Source organism: Cynara cardunculus, assembly GCF_001531365.2.
Source record: "Cynara cardunculus var. scolymus isolate 2C chromosome LG 2, CcrdV1, whole genome shotgun sequence".
NCBI lineage: Eukaryota > Viridiplantae > Streptophyta > Magnoliopsida > Asterales > Asteraceae > Cynara > Cynara cardunculus.
In genome coordinates, this window is record NC_037529.1 from 50,227,451 (window position 1) to 50,234,148 (window position 6,698).

General features: G+C 34.5%; 1 long non-coding RNA gene across 1 annotated transcript; it reads left to right on the forward strand.

Moving 5' to 3' along the window:
- The first annotated feature begins 3,357 nt into the window (after positions 1–3,357).
- Positions 3,358–4,346, forward strand: LOC112508000. The gene is made up of 3 exons (XR_003068590.1): positions 3,358–3,668; positions 3,882–4,043; positions 4,128–4,346. It is a non-coding gene; the product is annotated as an uncharacterized LOC112508000 (long non-coding RNA).
- The last annotated feature ends 2,352 nt before the right edge of the window (positions 4,347–6,698 follow it).

The following is a 6,698-nucleotide window of genomic DNA, read 5'->3' on the forward strand; positions in this document are numbered from 1 at the left end:
ATGAAATCGCCCATTTTATCGCCCCTAATTCCCAATCCCATTTTTATCTATCGCAACCCTAATCCCAATCGATGAAATCGTTTAATTCGACTGAGATGCATATATATATTTGACATGTTCTTCAATCCATCAGTGTCAATCAAGAATCTAGAGGAGGTATTTGTTCGTAATCGCAGCGACCGGAAAAGATTGCAGTTTACAGGTTCATATTCGTTTTCTACTCTGTTTAATTTAATTTCTGTTTACCTGTGATTTAAACCATTTTGATTTCATGTTTACTTGTGATTTCATGGTTACTTGGCTTCTGTTTCATACTGTGGAAGTTTTTTATGAGTGAGGGTTTAGGGATAGTATGCTTTAGTAGGTTGTCTTTAAGTTTATGTTTGTTAATAGTATATTAGTATATGATTTTGGATAGGCTAAGGAAGGTGATGGCTGTGTAATTGGCAATTGCATGATTCCAGTGCTTGATGTAAACAAGTTTGGCGAACATTCTATCCACAAGAAGTGCAATAACAAAGTCACTAATAAAAATAATTGAAACTGACATCCGAAATCAGAAAACCTTGATAGCAGCATAAATAACTACTTTACCAGTGTAGGTAGAAGCTCTGCAGCATTTAGTGGATGTCCAGCTCCATCAACCATCCACGGTCTTTTAGATGATCCATTTGCTTGCACTGCCTTCACTCCAGACGTTATCAAGTCATTCAATCTAGCCTGCAAATGGCAGAAAGAATTTTGAACTTATATAAAAGCAAAAGAATAAGAAATAATTGATCCTCTGTGTGTGATAGATCTAGAATCAGATGAATTTCATGTTTAGGTTTGTAATTTTATTGGATTAAAAATAGTACCATGTGAAGACTTCTTATATTTCTGAAGAGTCAACGGTCAAAAAGCATTCAGGTAAAGAAGAAAAAGAAACCTTAGCTTCTTCCATCTCAAAAAGATGTGTATGTATAGAAGATGACACACCAGTATTGGTGTTAATTGTCCTTCCAAGTCTAGGAGGCCCTTAGCAAATGCAGCAGCTGACATCTGTTGACAGATGTTTAACCCACAAACAGGTATGTTAAGTAGTCAAATAAAAGTATGGGTAGGAAACAAGCAGAATCTTAGCAAATATGGTAGACAAAGATGTGAATCCACAAGATTTGAAAATGGTGGGACAAGTGTATAGCACTTCGAATGATGAGGCCCAAGAAAACAACATAATGGAACTTTATTAAAAAATAAAATTGCTTTCACAACTTTCTTAAAAAATAAAAATAAAATGCGTTTACAATAAATTGCAGTCAGTCCTTCTTGTGTAACATGAAGTTCCACTTCGGTTTTCCTCAACATATTTGCTAGACAGGTGCAAGAGGTTGCTGCTACAAATTCTGTTTTGGTATTTAACAGTGTAACAGTTCATCGTTTCTTGGAACTGCTTTATTAGTTTTTTATGCACAATTGTGGCTCCATAGAGAATTTAATCGAAGTCTTTGAATAGATGCCTAGGAAAAATTAATTGTCATGGACCGTGCTCATTCAAGGTCTTGCAAACAACAGGTTGGATAAAATGCTTGACTTACAGTCATTATCTGCACTTGTATATCCATAATTGTACTTCTCTTACTCTTCCACTGGATCTCTTCTTGGTTGAGGAAGCAGTACTCCCTGTGTCCATGACACAAATTAAAAATGCACTGATTTTCCTTTTACCCACTAATCTTGGTGCAATCAAGATTAGTACTTTTAGCCCCAGTCTTTACACTCTCCAAGTCTAAAGTATCTTGAATACAGTATCTACGTCTTTGACTGTAATATCAAACTCACTATCATTAGATGTTCAAAATGTTGTTTGCTTTCAACTTTCAAGAATCAGTTATGAAATTTATCAGTGGTTTGTCCTTTCACATATAAACTATGTGAACACCGGAATGACATCTCTTTTTGCTTCTACGTGCTTCTATTTTTATTAGTGTTGTATTATCAAGAACAACACTCGTCTAGAAATCACTTCAATTAGAAGAACTAAGGGCCTGTTGATGCTGTTTGATGTTTGCTATTTATGTATTTGTTGTTATAGTTAGCATAAACATCGATTAGGTTGCCGTATTTGCTATTTTATAGTTGTTGTTGCTGTTTGATCACATGTTTAGCATAAACCTCAAGTAGGTTGTTTTTATCGCTGTTGCTGTTTGATAGAATTTATTTTAGGTTTGCTGTTTGCTGTTTATAAACCCAAACACCTTGTTGTTTCTATTGATTTTGTTGTTTCCTATTGCTGTTAATTGTTGTTGGTAAATAGCCCCTAAGACATCTATTATTTATCTTAACAAAATAACATACATATTCACAAATGAAAATACTATCTTATTGTTAGCTGCATATTAGCACCATATAGTAAGATAAATAAATAGATGGTTGGATGTGTCATAGCTACAACTGTTTTGATATATAGCTTTCCCACTGTGAATAGAATAATGAGATTTATATGTGATTCTGCTTCCTGCTGTTTACAATCTCGGGGTGTAACTACATCTCCTGAAAGTGAAATTTGACAAGAAAATGGTGTGGGAATTGTAGATTGAGGGCACTGACCGAACCCCATATTTTCCGGAACGTTTCCCATATTTTGTGCGCCTTTTACCCAAAATTCTACAAATCTGTATGTGTATACAAATATATGTGCCAAACAACCCTTTATTTGTGTAGAAATTAACAACCAAACAGCCCTTTACTTGAGATTTCATTTGAACCCATCCCCCATGTGCCTGTTGTATTACCATCATGTATGCACTGCTGTATTACCATCATGATTGAGTTATGCACATACACAGAAACAGAAACAGAAATATGTTGTATTCATCTTGATGTGTGTGTGCATATGTATTTGTAATGTAGTGTAGATAATGTACACAACTAATGAACCAAATCGACGTCCTCTTCTTTCAAATCGACGCCTTCAACTTGACTTTTGGTTCTGTTCTCTTCATTTTGTGATGTTCTTTTCTTTCTTTTCCCTCAAAAGGCAGTCGAGAATAATCGTAATCTTAATCTATATGATATACTTTATTCTGTAATTTTTTCCAACCAATTACTTGATTCTGTAATCTTAATCTATGTGATATATTGATTTCGATTTTTCTCAATTGATTTGCTGTAGTTGATTCTGTAATTTGAATCTATATGAGATATTGATCTTGATTTTTTCCAATTGATTTGTTGTAGTTGATTATGTAATCTGAATATATATGATATATTGATTTCGATTTCTTCTGTACATTTGTGGTAGAATTACCTTGCTAGGTAGTATATACAAAATAAAACCTTACTAATCTTTTTGCTATCAAGCATGTTAAGATATGTTGAGAAAGAGTTGGCTAAGGAAAAGAGGAAGGACATTGATTAGGCAAATCAAGTTGAGAATGTTTTTTATGTTTTTCTTTTTTAGAAGATATAGCCTGTGTTTAATTAATTGTTTGTGACATGTATAGCATGGGCAAGGAGTTCCAATAAGAAAGGCACATAGAATCAATGTTACAGATGTCAGAAGCTCATGCTAGAATGCACCTGAGGCAGCATGTGACTCAGGAAGATGTGGACATGGCAATTCGTGGGTTGCTTGACTCCTTTATTTCTACTCAGAAGTTTGGAGTGCAGAAGGCTCTACAGAAGGGGTAACTTAACTTTCCTCCTTGGTATCTTGAGTTTAACATCATCCTAAGCCAACTGCTTACTTGAAACATTTGTGGTATAAAGTCTATTGCTTGGTGCTTTATCCTTAGATTTTACTTGCACATCTGTGAGAAGGTCATGTATTTAAAAAAAATATTCTTCTAAATAACCCCATTTATAATAGATGATGACAAATTGAGGTTGATGGTATGCAGAGTTTCAAAAAGTACATGACATTCATGAAGGATTTCAATGCGATTGTAATGCATCTACTGAATCAACTTGTGATGGTGGCGCTGCACTTTAAAGAGATTGTATATGGGTCTAACAAAGTTGTTACTCATATTGACGTGAAGGTGGAGGAATTGCAAAGCAAGGTAATCTAATGAATAATTTGGTTTATATCTTGTATCTATAAAACATGTGAGGTCGGCTCGTGATGGTTTTGTGTTTATGCATAGGTGCTGGATTATGGAATAATGGATTTGAAGGCGTTTTTTTAGCAGCGTGGAATTTGGTCGTGGGAACTTTGAATTGGACGAAGAGCGGAGTGTGATAAGGCATCACCTTGTAAGGTGATCATGGATTTGTAGGCGGGATGTAAAAATTCAATATTTAGAAGTTTTACAAGACAGGTTTTGTTATGCCAAGCATCGTTTCAATGCAAACAACATAGACGGAGAACTGGTTAGATTAAAATGTAAGATCTCTATCTTTCCCAATGATTTTTACTGTTTTTCAGTTCTTACTCTCCTTCTCAATTGCTTCGCCTCAACCCCTTGTTTGTGTCTCGGTTCCATTCGAATCTTTCAACCAAAGATTGTGTTGTTTAAGCATAAGAGGATCTGGGGTATGTAGAAAGTTGAATTTCTGGAGTATGGTGCATCAGGTGAAAAACAATCTTACAACCAAAGATTGTGTTGTTTATCCAGACTTTTTTATGCTTGTGAAAAACATGTTGTGTGTTTCAAGATACTTTGTTAGCTGCTGTATCCAACTTGTACCAAGTCCGGATATGAGTTCATCTCAAGGTACAATTTTTGGTTAAAAATCCAATCTTGATCATTTGTGCAGCCACCATCTAACCTATGCTGCTACAAATGGTTTTCGAAATCAAATGGTGGTAAAAGTTACATAACGATTTCTGTTTTGATCGCTTGGCATTGGTTTTGGGTTTTTTGATCGGACCGATTGGTGCCCTAATTTCAAATTGTAGGTGTGTGCGGCTTCTTTTGAAGGGGGTGTCCAATCTTGGATCGATCACTTGTTGTTGATGGTATCTGCTGATTTGCTTATCTTCTTCGATCGATCTGTTGATAAATTGAGTTATGAACATGAATGACTGTCGATTGTTTTGAATGGATGATTGGGCTGATCAATGGTATGTCGACTGTGACTGTCTACTGTTTCCCGATCGTCTAGAATTATTGTCGATTGCTTCTTTTGTTCTATTGGTGTTGATGATCGACTGTTTTTGAAGATGGGACTTGGGAGTATCGATTATTTGGGATCGGATTTACACTGGTTATGACTTATGACTGGATGTTGTTTTGGATTGACTTTATGGGATGGACTCCTATTTGGACTTTCATTTAAAAGGAATGGGCCATATATTGCATTCAATTATTGAAAATGGATTTAGACTATGGGCTTTGGGATATATTGATCCTTGGTTTGTAGAGTTGGATTGGTATTTGGAGTTTGGGCATCATGAAGATTGGACTAATCCCATTGGCCTCAAATGACTTAATATGGGCTGGACTCCAATTTCGGTTATCAGTTAACGTTTTGGGCTTGGGTCCTTGTGTTCGGAGTTATGCGTATTTCTGATCCTTATGTTTGGATCTTCATTTTTTTCGTTTTTTGGTACCTTCTATATTGTAAGTATGGGTATGTTCATTTAAACATTTTGTAATCTTTATTTTTATTGAATAAAAATTTTCCTAGGGTTCCGTTCCCATTTTCATCATGGTGTGTACATTCACTTTGTAAAACCAAGCCGGAAAGTATCATGTCACATATTAGAACATCCAAAATTGTGTATTGTGATTCTCATTAGGTAATAAGCTAGGTTAACTCATTGTTCTTACTCTAACGTTTGCTAATATTATGTGTTTACTTGTTTAGAAGTTTCAATACAAGTTATCAAATACTGATGTCATTAGATAACCTATAATATCTTTTGACATCCTTAATAGATGTGAGAAAATATAAATTTTGAATGTAAATGATAGTTTAATGATCTACAACCTATTTTATTAATTGATTGAGCTTTCTTTTCTTTTTTTTTTTTTCTTTTTTTTGTAAGGGTGTCCGGGCCAAAGCCCGACTAATCCCCGGCAAATTTGGAGGCTAAACATGGCCTCATTTAAATGTCGCCAACACTCCTCTCCCAGGGCTCGAACTCGGGTTCATGACTATGCCATGCCCAAGCCTTTACCACTAGGCTGGAAGGTCTTTGACAAATATTGAGCTTTCTTTTGTTGGGTTAGTCTAGATGTTCATATACTATTGCTTACAAATATTTGTATGTGATTGTATTGCAACCTTTTTAAGTGATTTAATTTATTAAAAATTCTTTTATGTTCATTGAACTAAAAAGAAAAAACACTTTTTGCGATGACAATCAATTTAGAAAATCTTGTGTTTCACCAAAAATAACACTTTTGTTTATCCGGTACTGGTATACTGGCTTACATTTATTCAAATTTCGCCTCCCGCTGCATTGCGCGGGTACACAACTAGTTATATTATAAAGCATTTGACAAAACTCTTAAAACCCACTTTTTATGCATAAAATACTGTTTATTAATGTCTATCACTTAAAAATCAAGATTACAAGTAGGTGGCGTAAGTACAACTTATTAAAGCTCTATATCTGAATTAGTGTAGCTAACTGCAGGTAAACATAATCAAATATATGATAAACATCATATTTTAAATATAAAAAATCTAAAATATAATTAAGATAATCATTGAGTTCTAACAGAATACTTAATTATTATCTTTATAAAATGTTATATTATTAAACC